At 28.7% G+C, this 18,078-nt stretch overlaps 2 long non-coding RNA genes across 2 annotated transcripts; both read right to left on the reverse strand.

The window, feature by feature from the left end:
• Positions 1 to 5,394, reverse strand: LOC143917091 (uncharacterized). The gene is made up of 3 exons (XR_013261029.1): positions 2,648 to 5,394; positions 298 to 1,974; positions 1 to 128 (listed from the first exon to the last, which is right to left on the reverse strand). It is a non-coding gene; the product is annotated as an uncharacterized LOC143917091 (long non-coding RNA).
• A 7,464-nt stretch (positions 5,395 to 12,858) lies between these two features.
• On the reverse strand, positions 12,859 to 18,078 carry LOC143917092 (uncharacterized). The gene is made up of 5 exons (XR_013261030.1): positions 17,325 to 18,078; positions 16,989 to 17,239; positions 16,485 to 16,903; positions 13,551 to 13,885; positions 12,859 to 12,962 (listed from the first exon to the last, which is right to left on the reverse strand). It is a non-coding gene; the product is annotated as an uncharacterized LOC143917092 (long non-coding RNA).

Raw genomic sequence — 18,078 nt, forward strand, 5'->3', positions numbered from 1 at the left:
GATTTCTCAAAAATCTAGCCTTGTGTCACATGAAAAATTGCATACTGGGATAAAACCACATAAATGTGAAATTTGTCTAAAATCATTTACTGAAAATTCTACTCTCCAGAGACATAAAAAATTGCATACTGGGATAAAACTACAAAAATGTGAAATTTGTCTAAAATCGTTTTCTCAAAAATCAAGCCGTGTGTCACATAAAAAATTGCATACTGGGATAAAACTACAAAAATGTGAAATTTGTCTAAAATCGTTTTCTCAAAAATCAAGCCGTGTGTCACATGAAAAATTGCATACTGGGATAAAACCACATAAATGTGAAATTTGTCTAAAATCGTTTTCTCAAAAATCTAGCCGTGTGTCACATGAAAAATTTCATACTGGGATAAAACCACACAAATGTAACATTTGTTAAAAATCATTTACTGAAAATTCTACTCTCCGGAAACATAAAAAATTGCATACTGGGATAAAACCACACAAATGTGAAATTTGTCTAAAATCGTTTTCTCAAAAATCAATCCGTGTGTCACATGAAAAATTGCATACTGGGATAAAACCACATAAATGTGAAATTTGTTTAAAATCATTTACTGAAAATTCTACTCTCCAGAGACATAAAAAATTGCATACTGGGATAAAACTACAAAAATGTGAAATTTGTCTAAAATCGTTTTCTCAAAAATCAAGCCGTGTGTCACATGAAAAATTGCATACTGGGATAAAACCACATAAATGTGAAATTTGTCTAAAATCGATTTCTCAAAAATCTAGCCTTGTGTCACATGAAAAATTGCATACTGGGATAAAACCACATAAATGTGAAATTTGTCTAAAATCATTTACTAAAAAATCTAACCTTTTGTCACATGAAAAATTGCAAACTGGGATAAAACCACACAAATGTAACATTTGTTTAAAATCATTTACTGAAAATTCTACTCTCCAGAAACATAAAAATTGCATACAGGGATAAAACCACATAAATGTAACATTTGTTTAAAATCATTTACTGAAAATTCTACTCTCCGGAAACATAAAAAATTGCATACTGGGATAAAACCACATAAATGTAAAATTTGTTTAAAATCATTTTCTGAAAAATCTACTCTCCGGAAACATAAAAAGTTGCATACTGGGAAAAAACCACATAAATGTGAAATTTGTTTAAAATCATTTACTGAAAATTCTACTCTCCAGAAACATAAAAATTTGCATACTTGGATAAAACCACATAAATGTGAAATTCGTCTAAAATCATTTTCTCAAAAATCTAGCCTTGTGTCACATGAAAAATTGCATACTGGGATAAAACCACACAAATGTGAAATTTGTCTAAAATCGTTTTCTCAAAAATCAATCCGTGTGTCACATGAAAAATTGCATACTGGGATAAAACTACAAAAATGTGAAATTTGTCTAAAATCATTTACTAAAAAATCTAACCTTTTGTCACATGAAAAATTGCAAACTGGGATAAAACCACACAAATGTAACATTTGTTTAAAATCATTTACTGAAAATTCTACTCTCCAGAAACATAAAAATTGCATACTGGGATAAAACCACATAAATGTAACATTTGTTTAAAATCATTTACTGAAAATTCTACTCTCCGGAAACATAAAAAATTGCATACTGGGATAAAACCACACAAATGTGAAATTTGTCTAAAATCGTTTTCTCAAAAATCTAGCCGTGTGTCACATGAAAAATTTCATACTGGGATAAAACCACACAAATGTAACATTTGTTAAAAATCATTTACTGAAAATTCTACTCTCCGGAAACATAAAAAATTGCATACTGGGATAAAACCACACAAATGTGAAATTTGTCTAAAATCGTTTTCTCAAAAATCAATCCGTGTGTCACATGAAAAATTGCATACTGGGATAAAACCACATAAATGTGAAATTTGTTTAAAATCATTTACTGAAAATTCTACTCTCCAGAGACATAAAAAATTGCATACTGGGATAAAACTACAAAAATGTGAAATTTGTCTAAAATCGTTTTCTCAAAAATCAAGCCGTGTGTCACATGAAAAATTGCATACTGGGATAAAACCACATAAATGTGAAATTTGTCTAAAATCGATTTCTCAAAAATCTAGCCTTGTGTCACATGAAAAATTGCATACTGGGATAAAACCACATAAATGTGAAATTTGTCTAAAATCGTTTTCTTAAAAATCTAGCCGTGTGTCACATGAAAAATTTCATACTGGGATAAAACCACACAAATGTAACATTTGTTAAAAATCATTTATTGAAAATTTTACTCTCCGGAAACATAAAAAATGGCATACTGGGATAAAACCACACAAATGTGAAATTTGTCTAAAATCGTTTTCTCAAAAATCAATCCGTGTTTCACATGAAAAATTGCATACTGGGATAAAACCACATAAATGTGAAATTTGTTTAAAATCATTTACTGAAAATTCTACTCTCCAGAGACATAAAAAATTGCATACTGGGATAAAACTACAAAAATGTGAAATTTGTCTAAAATCGTTTTCTCAAAAATCAAGCCGTGTGTCACATGAAAAATTGCATACTGGGATAAAACCACATAAATGTGAAATTTGTCTAAAATCGATTTCTCAAAAATCTAGCCTTGTGTCACATGAAAAATTGCATACTGGGATAAAACCACATAAATGTGAAATTTGTCTAAAATCATTTACTAAAAAATCTAACCTTTTGTCACATGAAAAATTGCAAACTGGGATAAAACCACACAAATGTAACATTTGTTTAAAATCATTTACTGAAAATTCTACTCTCCAGAAACATAAAAATTGCATACTGGGATAAAACCACATAAATGTAACATTTGTTTAAAATCATTTACTGAAAATTCTACTCTCCGGAAACATAAAAAATTGCATACTGGGATAAAACCACATAAATGTAAAATTTGTTTAAAATCATTTTCTGAAAAATCTACTCTCCGGAAACATAAAAAATTGCATACTGGGAAAAAACCACATAAATGTGAAATTTGTTTAAAATCATTTACTGAAAATTCTACTCTCCAGAAACATAAAAATTTGCATACTTGGATAAAACCACATAAATGTGAAATTCGTCTAAAATCATTTTCTCAAAAATCTAGCCTTGTGTCACATGAAAAATTGCATACTGGGATAAAACCACACAAATGTGAAATTTGTCTAAAATCGTTTTCTCAAAAATCAATCCGTGTGTCACATGAAAAATTGCATACTGGGATAAAACTACAAAAATGTGAAATTTGTCTAAAATCATTTACTAAAAAATCTAACCTTTTGTCACATGAAAAATTGCAAACTGGGATAAAACCACACAAATGTAACATTTGTTTAAAATCATTTACTGAAAATTCTACTCTCCAGAAACATAAAAATTGCATACTGGGATAAAACCACATAAATGTAACATTTGTTTAAAATCATTTACTGAAAATTCTACTCTCCGGAAACATAAAAAATTGCATACTGGGATAAAACCACACAAATGTGAAATTTGTCTAAAATCGTTTTCTCAAAAATCTAGCCGTGTGTCACATGAAAAATTTCATACTGGGATAAAACCACACAAATGTAACATTTGTTTAAAATCATTTACTGAAAATTCTACTCTCCGGAAACATAAAAAATTGCATACTGGGATAAAACCACATAAATGTAAAATTTGTTTAAAATCATTTTCTGAAAAATCTACTCTCCGGAAACATAAAAAATTGCATACTGGGAAAAAACCACATAAATGTGAAATTTGTTTAAAATCATTTACTGAAAATTCTACTCTCCAGAAACATAAAAATTTGCATACTTGGATAAAACCACATAAATGTGAAATTCGTCTAAAATCATTTTCTCAAAAATCTAGCCTTGTGTCACATGAAAAATTGCATACTGGGATAAAACCACACAAATGTGAAATTTGTCTAAAATCGTTTTCTCAAAAATCAATCCGTGTGTCACATGAAAAATTGCATACTGGGATAAAACTACAAAAATGTGAAATTTGTCTAAAATCATTTACTAAAAAATCTAACCTTTTGTCACATGAAAAATTGCAAACTGGGATAAAACCACACAAATGTAACATTTGTTTAAAATCATTTACTGAAAATTCTACTCTCCAGAAACATAAAAATTGCATACTGGGATAAAACCACATAAATGTAACATTTGTTTAAAATCATTTACTGAAAATTCTACTCTCCGGAAACATAAAAAATTGCATACTGGGATAAAACCACACAAATGTGAAATTTGTCTAAAATCGTTTTCTCAAAAATCTAGCCGTGTGTCACATGAAAAATTTCATACTGGGATAAAACCACACAAATGTAACATTTGTTAAAAATCATTTACTGAAAACTCTACTCTCCGGAAACATAAAAAATTGCATACTGGGATAAAACCACACAAATGTGAAATTTGTCTAAAATCGTTTTCTCAAAAATCAATCCGTGTGTCACATGAAAAATTGCATACTGGGATAAAACCACATAAATGTGAAATTTGTTTAAAATCATTTTCTGAAAATTCTACTCTCCAGAGACATAAAAAATTGCATACTGGGATAAAACTACAAAAATGTGAAATTTGTCTAAAATCATTTACTAAAAAATCTAACCTTTTGTCACATGAAAAATTGCAAACTGGGATAAAACCACACAAATGTAACATTTGTTTAAAATCATTTACTGAAAATTCTACTCTCCAGAAACATAAAAATTGCATACTGCGATAAAACCACATAAATGTAACATTTGTTTAAAATCATTTACTGAAAATTCTACTCTCCGGAAACATAAAAAATTGCATACTGGGAAAAAACCACATAAATGTGAAATTTGTTTAAAATCATTTACTGAAAATTCTACTCTCCAGAAACATAAAAATTTGCATACTTGGATAAAACCACATAAATGTGAAATTCGTCTAAAATCATTTTCTCAAAAATCTAGCCTTGTGTCACATGAAAAATTGCATACTGGGATAAAACCACACAAATGTGAAATTTGTCTAAAATCGTTTTCTCAAAAATCAATCCGTGTGTCACATGAAAAATTGCATACTGGGATAAAACCACATAAATGTGAAATTTGTTTAAAATCATTTTCTGAAAATTCTACTCTCCAGAGACATAAAAAATTGCATACTGGGATAAAACTACAAAAATGTGAAATTTGTCTAAAATCATTTACTAAAAAATCTAACCTTTTGTCACATGAAAAATTGCAAACTGGGATAAAACCACACAAATGTAACATTTGTTTAAAATCATTTACTGAAAATTCTACTCTCCAGAAACATAAAAATTGCATACTGCGATAAAACCACATAAATGTAACATTTGTTTAAAATCATTTACTGAAAATTCTACTCTCCGGAAACATAAAAAATTGCATACTGGGAAAAAACCACATAAATGTGAAATTTGTTTAAAATCATTTACTGAAAATTCTACTCTCCAGAAACATAAAAATTTGCATACTTGGATAAAACCACATAAATGTGAAATTCGTCTAAAATCATTTTCTCAAAAATCTAGCCTTGTGTCACATGAAAAATTGCATACTGGGATAAAACCACACAAATGTGAAATTTGTCTAAAATCGTTTTCTCAAAAATCAATCCGTGTGTCACATGAAAAATTGCATACTGGGATAAAACCACATAAATGTGAAATTTGTTTACAATCATTTACTGAAAATTCTACTCTCCAGAGTCATAAAAAATTGCATACTGGGATAAAACTACAAAAATGTGAAATTTGTCTAAAATCATTTACTAAAAAATCTAACCTTTTGTCACATGAAAAATTGCAAACTGGGATAAAACCACACAAATGTAACATTTGTTTAAAATCATTTACTGAAAATTCTACTCTCCAGAAACATAAAAATTGCATACTGGGATAAAACCACATAAATGTAACATTTGTTTAAAATCATTTACTGAAAATTCTACTCTCCGGAAACATAAAAAATTGCATACTGGGATAAAACCACACAAATGTGAAATTTGTTTAAAATCATTTACTGAAAATTCTACTCTCCAGAAACATAAAAATTTGCATACTTGGATAAAACCACATAAATGTGAAATTCGTCTAAAATCATTTTCTCAAAAATCTAGCCTTGTGTCACATGAAAAATTGCATACTGGGATAAAACCACACAAATGTGAAATTTGTCTAAAATCGTTTTCTCAAAAATCAATCCGTGTGTCACATGAAAAATTGCATACTGGGATAAAACCACATAAATGTGAAATTTGTTTAAAATCATTTTCTGAAAATTCTACTCTCCAGAGACATAAAAAATTGCATACTGGGATAAAACTACAAAAATGTGAAATTTGTCTAAAATCATTTACTAAAAAATCTAACCTTTTGTCACATGAAAAATTGCAAACTGGGATAAAACCACACAAATGTAACATTTGTTTAAAATCATTTACTGAAAATTCTACTCTCCAGAAACATAAAAATTGCATACTGCGATAAAACCACATAAATGTAACATTTGTTTAAAATCATTTACTGAAAATTCTACTCTCCGGAAACATAAAAATTGCATACTGCGATAAAACCACATAAATGTAACATTTGTTTAAAATCATTTACTGAAAATTCTACTCTCCGGAAACATAAAAAATTGCATACTGGGAAAAAACCACATAAATGTGAAATTTGTTTAAAATCATTTACTGAAAATTCTACTCTCCAGAAACATAAAAATTTGCATACTTGGATAAAACCACATAAATGTGAAATTCGTCTAAAATCATTTTCTCAAAAATCTAGCCTTGTGTCACATGAAAAATTGCATACTGGGATAAAACCACACAAATGTGAAATTTGTCTAAAATCGTTTTCTCAAAAATCAATCCGTGTGTCACATGAAAAATTGCATACTGGGATAAAACCACATAAATGTGAAATTTGTTTAAAATCATTTTCTGAAAATTCTACTCTCCAGAGACATAAAAAATTGCATACTGGGATAAAACTACAAAAATGTGAAATTTGTCTAAAATCATTTACTAAAAAATCTAACCTTTTGTCACATGAAAAATTGCAAACTGGGATAAAACCACACAAATGTAACATTTGTTTAAAATCATTTACTGAAAATTCTACTCTCCAGAAACATAAAAATTGCATACTGCGATAAAACCACATAAATGTAACATTTGTTTAAAATCATTTACTGAAAATTCTACTCTCCGGAAACATAAAAAATTGCATACTGGGAAAAAACCACATAAATGTGAAATTTGTTTAAAATCATTTACTGAAAATTCTACTCTCCAGAAACATAAAAATTTGCATACTTGGATAAAACCACATAAATGTGAAATTCGTCTAAAATCATTTTCTCAAAAATCTAGCCTTGTGTCACATGAAAAATTGCATACTGGGATAAAACCACACAAATGTGAAATTTGTCTAAAATCGTTTTCTCAAAAATCAATCCGTGTGTCACATGAAAAATTGCATACTGGGATAAAACCACATAAATGTGAAATTTGTTTACAATCATTTACTGAAAATTCTACTCTCCAGAGTCATAAAAAATTGCATACTGGGATAAAACTACAAAAATGTGAAATTTGTCTAAAATCATTTACTAAAAAATCTAACCTTTTGTCACATGAAAAATTGCAAACTGGGATAAAACCACACAAATGTAACATTTGTTTAAAATCATTTACTGAAAATTCTACTCTCCAGAAACATAAAAATTGCATACTGGGATAAAACCACATAAATGTAACATTTGTTTAAAATCATTTACTGAAAATTCTACTCTCCGGAAACATAAAAAATTGCATACTGGGATAAAACCACACAAATGTGAAATTTGTTTAAAATCATTTACTGAAAATTCTACTCTCCAGAAACATAAAAATTTGCATACTTGGATAAAACCACATAAATGTGAAATTCGTCTAAAATCATTTTCTCAAAAATCTAGCCTTGTGTCACATGAAAAATTGCATACTGGGATAAAACCACACAAATGTGAAATTTGTCTAAAATCGTTTTCTCAAAAATCAATCCGTGTGTCACATGAAAAATTGCATACTGGGATAAAACCACATAAATGTGAAATTTGTTTAAAATCATTTTCTGAAAATTCTACTCTCCAGAGACATAAAAAATTGCATACTGGGATAAAACTACAAAAATGTGAAATTTGTCTAAAATCATTTACTAAAAAATCTAACCTTTTGTCACATGAAAAATTGCAAACTGGGATAAAACCACACAAATGTAACATTTGTTTAAAATCATTTACTGAAAATTCTACTCTCCAGAAACATAAAAATTGCATACTGCGATAAAACCACATAAATGTAACATTTGTTTAAAATCATTTACTGAAAATTCTACTCTCCGGAAACATAAAAAATTGCATACTGGGAAAAAACCACATAAATGTGAAATTTGTTTAAAATCATTTACTGAAAATTCTACTCTCCAGAAACATAAAAATTTGCATACTTGGATAAAACCACATAAATGTGAAATTCGTCTAAAATCATTTTCTCAAAAATCTAGCCTTGTGTCACATGAAAAATTGCATACTGGGATAAAACCACACAAATGTGAAATTTGTCTAAAATCGTTTTCTCAAAAATCAATCCGTGTGTCACATGAAAAATTGCATACTGGGATAAAACCACATAAATGTGAAATTTGTTTACAATCATTTACTGAAAATTCTACTCTCCAGAGTCATAAAAAATTGCATACTGGGATAAAACTACAAAAATGTGAAATTTGTCTAAAATCATTTACTAAAAAATCTAACCTTTTGTCACATGAAAAATTGCAAACTGGGATAAAACCACACAAATGTAACATTTGTTTAAAATCATTTACTGAAAATTCTACTCTCCAGAAACATAAAAATTGCATACTGGGATAAAACCACATAAATGTAACATTTGTTTAAAATCATTTACTGAAAATTCTACTCTCCGGAAACATAAAAAATTGCATACTGGGATAAAACCACACAAATGTGAAATTTGTCTAAAATCGTTTTCTCAAAAATCTAGCCGTGTGTCACATGAAAAATTTCATACTGGGATAAAACCACACAAATGTAACATTTGTTAAAAATCATTTACTGAAAATTCTACTCTCCGGAAACATAAAAAATTGCATACTGGGATAAAACCACACAAATGTGAAATTTGTCTAAAATCGTTTTCTCAAAAATCAATCCGTGTGTCACATGAAAAATTGCATACTGGGATAAAACCACATAAATGTGAAATTTGTTTAAAATCATTTACTGAAAATTCTACTCTCCAGAGACATAAAAAATTGCATACTGGGATAAAACTACAAAAATGTGAAATTTGTCTAAAATCGTTTTCTCAAAAATCAAGCCGTGTGTCACATGAAAAATTGCATACTGGGATAAAACCACATAAATGTGAAATTTGTCTAAAATCGATTTCTCAAAAATCTAGCCTTGTGTCACATGAAAAATTGCATACTGGGATAAAACCACATAAATGTGAAATTTGTCTAAAATCATTTACTGAAAATTCTACTCTCCAGAGACATAAAAAATTGCATACTGGGATAAAACCACATAAATGTGAAATTTGTCTAAAATCGTTTTCTCAAAAATCTAGCCGTGTGTCACATGAAAAATTTCATACTGGGATAAAACCACACAAATGTAACATTTGTTAAAAATCATTTACTGAAAATTCTACTCTCCGGAAACATAAAAAATTGCATACTGGGATAAAACCACACAAATGTGAAATTTGTCTAAAATCGTTTTCTCAAAAATCAATCCGTGTGTCACATGAAAAATTGCATACTGGGATAAAACCACATAAATGTGAAATTTGTTTAAAATCATTTACTGAAAATTCTACTCTCCAGAGACATAAAAAATTGCATACTGGGATAAAACTACAAAAATGTGAAATTTGTCTAAAATCGTTTTCTCAAAAATCAAGCCGTGTGTCACATGAAAAATTGCATACTGGGATAAAACCACATAAATGTGAAATTTGTCTAAAATCGATTTCTCAAAAATCTAGCCTTGTGTCACATGAAAAATTGCATACTGGGATAAAACCACATAAATGTGAAATTTGTCTAAAATCATTTACTAAAAAATCTAACCTTTTGTCACATGAAAAATTGCAAACTGGGATAAAACCACACAAATGTAACATTTGTTTAAAATCATTTACTGAAAATTCTACTCTCCAGAAACATAAAAATTGCATACAGGGATAAAACCACATAAATGTAACATTTGTTTAAAATCATTTACTGAAAATTCTACTCTCCGGAAACATAAAAAATTGCATACTGGGATAAAACCACATAAATGTAAAATTTGTTTAAAATCATTTTCTGAAAAATCTACTCTCCGGAAACATAAAAAGTTGCATACTGGGAAAAAACCACATAAATGTGAAATTTGTTTAAAATCATTTACTGAAAATTCTACTCTCCAGAAACATAAAAATTTGCATACTTGGATAAAACCACATAAATGTGAAATTCGTCTAAAATCATTTTCTCAAAAATCTAGCCTTGTGTCACATGAAAAATTGCATACTGGGATAAAACCACACAAATGTGAAATTTGTCTAAAATCGTTTTCTCAAAAATCAATCCGTGTGTCACATGAAAAATTGCATACTGGGATAAAACTACAAAAATGTGAAATTTGTCTAAAATCATTTACTAAAAAATCTAACCTTTTGTCACATGAAAAATTGCAAACTGGGATAAAACCACACAAATGTAACATTTGTTTAAAATCATTTACTGAAAATTCTACTCTCCAGAAACATAAAAATTGCATACTGGGATAAAACCACATAAATGTAACATTTGTTTAAAATCATTTACTGAAAATTCTACTCTCCGGAAACATAAAAAATTGCATACTGGGATAAAACCACACAAATGTGAAATTTGTCTAAAATCGTTTTCTCAAAAATCTAGCCGTGTGTCACATGAAAAATTTCATACTGGGATAAAACCACACAAATGTAACATTTGTTAAAAATCATTTACTGAAAATTCTACTCTCCGGAAACATAAAAAATTGCATACTGGGATAAAACCACACAAATGTGAAATTTGTCTAAAATCGTTTTCTCAAAAATCAATCCGTGTGTCACATGAAAAATTGCATACTGGGATAAAACCACATAAATGTGAAATTTGTTTAAAATCATTTACTGAAAATTCTACTCTCCAGAGACATAAAAAATTGCATACTGGGATAAAACTACAAAAATGTGAAATTTGTCTAAAATCGTTTTCTCAAAAATCAAGCCGTGTGTCACATGAAAAATTGCATACTGGGATAAAACCACATAAATGTGAAATTTGTCTAAAATCGATTTCTCAAAAATCTAGCCTTGTGTCACATGAAAAATTGCATACTGGGATAAAACCACATAAATGTGAAATTTGTCTAAAATCGTTTTCTTAAAAATCTAGCCGTGTGTCACATGAAAAATTTCATACTGGGATAAAACCACACAAATGTAACATTTGTTAAAAATCATTTATTGAAAATTTTACTCTCCGGAAACATAAAAAATTGCATACTGGGATAAAACCACACAAATGTGAAATTTGTCTAAAATCGTTTTCTCAAAAATCAATCCGTGTTTCACATGAAAAATTGCATACTGGGATAAAACCACATAAATGTGAAATTTGTTTAAAATCATTTACTGAAAATTCTACTCTCCAGAGACATAAAAAATTGCATACTGGGATAAAACTACAAAAATGTGAAATTTGTCTAAAATCGTTTTCTCAAAAATCAAGCCGTGTGTCACATGAAAAATTGCATACTGGGATAAAACCACATAAATGTGAAATTTGTCTAAAATCGATTTCTCAAAAATCTAGCCTTGTGTCACATGAAAAATTGCATACTGGGATAAAACCACATAAATGTGAAATTTGTCTAAAATCATTTACTAAAAAATCTAACCTTTTGTCACATGAAAAATTGCAAACTGGGATAAAACCACACAAATGTAACATTTGTTTAAAATCATTTACTGAAAATTCTACTCTCCAGAAACATAAAAATTGCATACTGGGATAAAACCACATAAATGTAACATTTGTTTAAAATCATTTACTGAAAATTCTACTCTCCGGAAACATAAAAAATTGCATACTGGGATAAAACCACATAAATGTAAAATTTGTTTAAAATCATTTTCTGAAAAATCTACTCTCCGGAAACATAAAAAATTGCATACTGGGAAAAAACCACATAAATGTGAAATTTGTTTAAAATCATTTACTGAAAATTCTACTCTCCAGAAACATAAAAATTTGCATACTTGGATAAAACCACATAAATGTGAAATTCGTCTAAAATCATTTTCTCAAAAATCTAGCCTTGTGTCACATGAAAAATTGCATACTGGGATAAAACCACACAAATGTGAAATTTGTCTAAAATCGTTTTCTCAAAAATCAATCCGTGTGTCACATGAAAAATTGCATACTGGGATAAAACTACAAAAATGTGAAATTTGTCTAAAATCATTTACTAAAAAATCTAACCTTTTGTCACATGAAAAATTGCAAACTGGGATAAAACCACACAAATGTAACATTTGTTTAAAATCATTTACTGAAAATTCTACTCTCCAGAAACATAAAAATTGCATACTGGGATAAAACCACATAAATGTAACATTTGTTTAAAATCATTTACTGAAAATTCTACTCTCCGGAAACATAAAAAATTGCATACTGGGATAAAACCACACAAATGTGAAATTTGTCTAAAATCGTTTTCTCAAAAATCTAGCCGTGTGTCACATGAAAAATTTCATACTGGGATAAAACCACACAAATGTAACATTTGTTAAAAATCATTTACTGAAAACTCTACTCTCCGGAAACATAAAAAATTGCATACTGGGATAAAACCACACAAATGTGAAATTTGTCTAAAATCGTTTTCTCAAAAATCAATCCGTGTGTCACATGAAAAATTGCATACTGGGATAAAACCACATAAATGTGAAATTTGTTTAAAATCATTTTCTGAAAATTCTACTCTCCAGAGACATAAAAAATTGCATACTGGGATAAAACTACAAAAATGTGAAATTTGTCTAAAATCATTTACTAAAAAATCTAACCTTTTGTCACATGAAAAATTGCAAACTGGGATAAAACCACACAAATGTAACATTTGTTTAAAATCATTTACTGAAAATTCTACTCTCCAGAAACATAAAAATTGCATACTGCGATAAAACCACATAAATGTAACATTTGTTTAAAATCATTTACTGAAAATTCTACTCTCCGGAAACATAAAAAATTGCATACTGGGAAAAAACCACATAAATGTGAAATTTGTTTAAAATCATTTACTGAAAATTCTACTCTCCAGAAACATAAAAATTTGCATACTTGGATAAAACCACATAAATGTGAAATTCGTCTAAAATCATTTTCTCAAAAATCTAGCCTTGTGTCACATGAAAAATTGCATACTGGGATAAAACCACACAAATGTGAAATTTGTCTAAAATCGTTTTCTCAAAAATCAATCCGTGTGTCACATGAAAAATTGCATACTGGGATAAAACCACATAAATGTGAAATTTGTTTAAAATCATTTACTGAAAATTCTACTCTCCAGAGACATAAAAAATTGCATACTGGGATAAAACCACACAAATGTGAAATTTGTCTAAAATCGTTTTCTCAAAAATCAAGCCGTGTGTCACATGAAAAATTGCATACTGGGATAAAACCACATAAATGTGAAATTTGTCTAAAATCGATTTCTCAAAAATCTAGCCTTGTGTCACATGAAAAATTGCATACTGGGATGAAACCACATAAATGTGAAATTTGTCTAAAATCATTTACTAAAAAATCTAACCTTTTGTCACATGAAAAATTGCAAACTGGGATAAAACCACACAAATGTAACATTTGTTTAAAATCATTTACTGAAAATTCTACTCTCCAGAAACATAAAAATTGCATACTGGGATAAAACCACATAAATGTAACATTTGTTTAAAATCATTTACTGAAAATTCTACTCTCCGGAAACATAAAAAATTGCATACTGGGAAAAAACCACATAAATGTGAAATTTGTTTAAAATCATTTACTGAAAATTCTACTCTCCAGAAACATAAAAATTTGCATACTTGGATAAAACCACATAAATGTGAAATTCGTCTAAAATCGTTTTCTCAAAAATCTAGCCTTGTGTCACATGAAAAATTGCATACTGGGATAAAACCACATAAATGTGAAATTTGTCTAAAATCGATTTCTCAAAAATCTAGCCTTGTGTCACATGAAAAATTGCAAACTGGGATAAAACCACACAAATGTAACATTTGTTAAAAATCATTTACTGAAAATTCTACTCTCCGGAGACATAAAAATTGCATACTGGGATAAAACTACAAAAATGTGAAATTTGTCTAAAATCGTTTTCTCAAAAATCAAGCCGTGTGTCACATGAAAAATTGCATACTGGGATAAAACCACATAAATGTGAAATTTGTCTAAAATCGATTTCTCAAAAATCTAGCCTTGTGTCACATGAAAAATTGCATACTGGGATAAAACCACATAAATGTGAAATTTGTCTAAAATCATTTACTGAAAATTCTACTCTCCAGAGACATAAAAAATTGCATACTGGGATAAAACTACAAAAATGTGAAATTTGTCTAAAATCATTTACTAAAAAATCTAACCTTTTGTCACATGAAAAATTGCAAACTGGGATAAAACCACACAAATGTAACATTTGTTTAAAATCATTTACTGAAAATTCTACTCTCCAGAAACATAAAAATTGCATACTGGGATAAAACCACATAAATGTAACATTTGTTTAAAATCATTTACTGAAAATTCTACTCTCCGGAAACATAAAAAATTGCATACTGGGAAAAAACCACATAAATGTGAAATTTGTTTAAAATCATTTACTGAAAATTCTACTCTCCAGAAACATAAAAATTTGCATACTTGGATAAAACCACATAAATGTGAAATTCGTCTAAAATCATTTTCTCAAAAATCTAGCCTTGTGTCACATGAAAAATTGCATACTGGGATAAAACCACACAAATGTGAAATTTGTCTAAAATCGTTTTCTCAAAAATCAAGCCGTGTGTCACATGAAAAATTGCATACTGGGATAAAACCACATAAATGTGAAATTTGTCTAAAATCGATTTCTCAAAAATCTAGCCTTGTGTCACATGAAAAATTGCATACTGGGATGAAACCACATAAATGTGAAATTTGTCTAAAATCATTTACTAAAAAATCTAACCTTTTGTCACATGAAAAATTGCAAACTGGGATAAAACCACACAAATGTAACATTTGTTTAAAATCATTTACTGAAAATTCTACTCTCCAGAAACATAAAAATTGCATACTGGGATAAAACCACATAAATGTAACATTTGTTTAAAATCATTTACTGAAAATTCTACTCTCCGGAAACATAAAAAATTGCATACTGGGAAAAAACCACATAAATGTGAAATTTGTTTAAAATCATTTACTGAAAATTCTACTCTCCAGAAACATAAAAATTTGCATACTTGGATAAAACCACATAAATGTGAAATTCGTCTAAAATCGTTTTCTCAAAAATCTAGCCTTGTGTCACATGAAAAATTGCATACTGGGATAAAACCACATAAATGTGAAATTTGTCTAAAATCGATTTCTCAAAAATCTAGCCTTGTGTCACATGAAAAATTGCAAACTGGGATAAAACCACACAAATGTAACATTTGTTAAAAATCATTTACTGAAAATTCTACTCTCCGGAGACATAAAAATTGCATACTGGGATAAAACTACAAAAATGTGAAATTTGTCTAAAATCGTTTTCTCAAAAATCAAGCCGTGTGTCACATGAAAAATTGCATACTGGGATAAAACCACATAAATGTGAAATTTGTCTAAAATCGATTTCTCAAAAATCTAGCCTTGTGTCACATGAAAAATTGCATACTGGGATAAAACCACATAAATGTGAAATTTGTCTAAAATCATTTACTGAAAATTCTACTCTCCAGAGACATAAAAAATTGCATACTGGGATAAAACTACAAAAATGTGAAATTTGTCTAAAATCATTTACTAAAAAATCTAACCTTTTGTCACATGAAAAATTGCAAACTGGGATAAAACCACACAAATGTAACATTTGTTTAAAATCATTTACTGAAAATTCTACTCTCCAGAAACATAAAAATTGCATACTGGGATAAAACCACATAAATGTAACATTTGTTTAAAATCATTTACTGAAAATTCTACTCTCCGGAAACATAAAAAATTGCATACTGGGAAAAAACCACATAAATGTGAAATTTGTTTAAAATCATTTACTGAAAATTCTACTCTCCAGAAACATAAAAATTTGCATACTTGGATAAAACCACATAAATGTGAAATTCGTCTAAAATCATTTTCTCAAAAATCTAGCCTTGTGTCACATGAAAAATTGCATACTGGGATAAAACCACATAAATGTGAAATTTGTCTAAAATCGTTTTCTCAAAATTCTAGCCTTGTGTCACATGAAAAATTGCAAACTGGGATAAAACCACACAAATGTAACATTTGTTAAAAATCATTTACTGAAAATTCTACTCTCCAGAGACATAAAAAATTGCATACTGGGATAAAACTACAAAAATGTGAAATTTGTCTAAAATCGTTTTCTCAAAAATCAAGCCGTGTGTCACATGAAAAATTGCATACTGGGATAAAACCACACAAATGTGAAATTTGTCTAAAATCGTTTTCTCAAAAATCAATCCGTGTGTCACATGAAAAATTGCATACTGGGATAAAACCACATAAATGTGAAATTTGTTTAAAATCATTTTCTGAAAAATCTACTCTCCGGAAACATAAAAAATTGCATACTGGGAAAAAACCACATAAATGTGAAATTTGTTTAAAATCATTTACTGAAAATTCTACTCTCCAGAAACATAAAAATTTGCATACTTGGATAAAACCACACAAATGTGAAATTTGTCTAAAATCGTTTTCTCAAAAATCAATCCGTGTGTCACATGAAAAATTGCATACTGGGATAAAACCACATAAATGTGAAATTTGTTTAAAATCATTTACTGAAAATTCTACTCTCCAGAGACATAAAAAATTGCATACTGGGATAAAACTACAAAAATGTGAAATTTGTCTAAAATCGTTTTCTCAAAAATCAAGCCGTGTGTCACATGAAAAATTGCATACTGGGATAAAACCACATAAATGTGAAATTTGTCTAAAATCGATTTCTCAAAAATCTAGCCTTGTGTCACATGAAAAATTGCATACTGGGATAAAACCACATAAATGTGAAATTTGTCTAAAATCGTTTTCTTAAAAATCTAGCCGTGTGTCACATGAAAAATTTCATACTGGGATAAAACCACACAAATGTAACATTTGTTAAAAATCATTTATTGAAAATTTTACTCTCCGGAAACATAAAAAATTGCATACTGGGATAAAACCACACAAATGTGAAATTTGTCTAAAATCGTTTTCTCAAAAATCAATCCGTGTTTCACATGAAAAATTGCATACTGGGATAAAACCACATAAATGTGAAATTTGTTTAAAATCATTTACTGAAAATTCTACTCTCCAGAGACATAAAAAATTGCATACTGGGATAAAACTACAAAAATGTGAAATTTGTCTAAAATCGTTTTCTCAAAAATCAAGCCGTGTGTCACATGAAAAATTGCATACTGGGATAAAACCACATAAATGTGAAATTTGTCTAAAATCGATTTCTCAAAAATCTAGCCTTGTGTCACATGAAAAATTGCATACTGGGATAAAACCACATAAATGTGAAATTTGTCTAAAATCATTTACTAAAAAATCTAACCTTTTGTCACATGAAAAATTGCAAACTGGGATAAAACCACACAAATGTAACATTTGTTTAAAATCATTTACTGAAAATTCTACTCTCCAGAAACATAAAAATTGCATA

This window comes from Arctopsyche grandis, chromosome 9, assembly GCF_051622035.1.
Source record: "Arctopsyche grandis isolate Sample6627 chromosome 9, ASM5162203v2, whole genome shotgun sequence".
NCBI classification, from domain to species: Eukaryota; Metazoa; Arthropoda; class Insecta; order Trichoptera; family Hydropsychidae; genus Arctopsyche; species Arctopsyche grandis.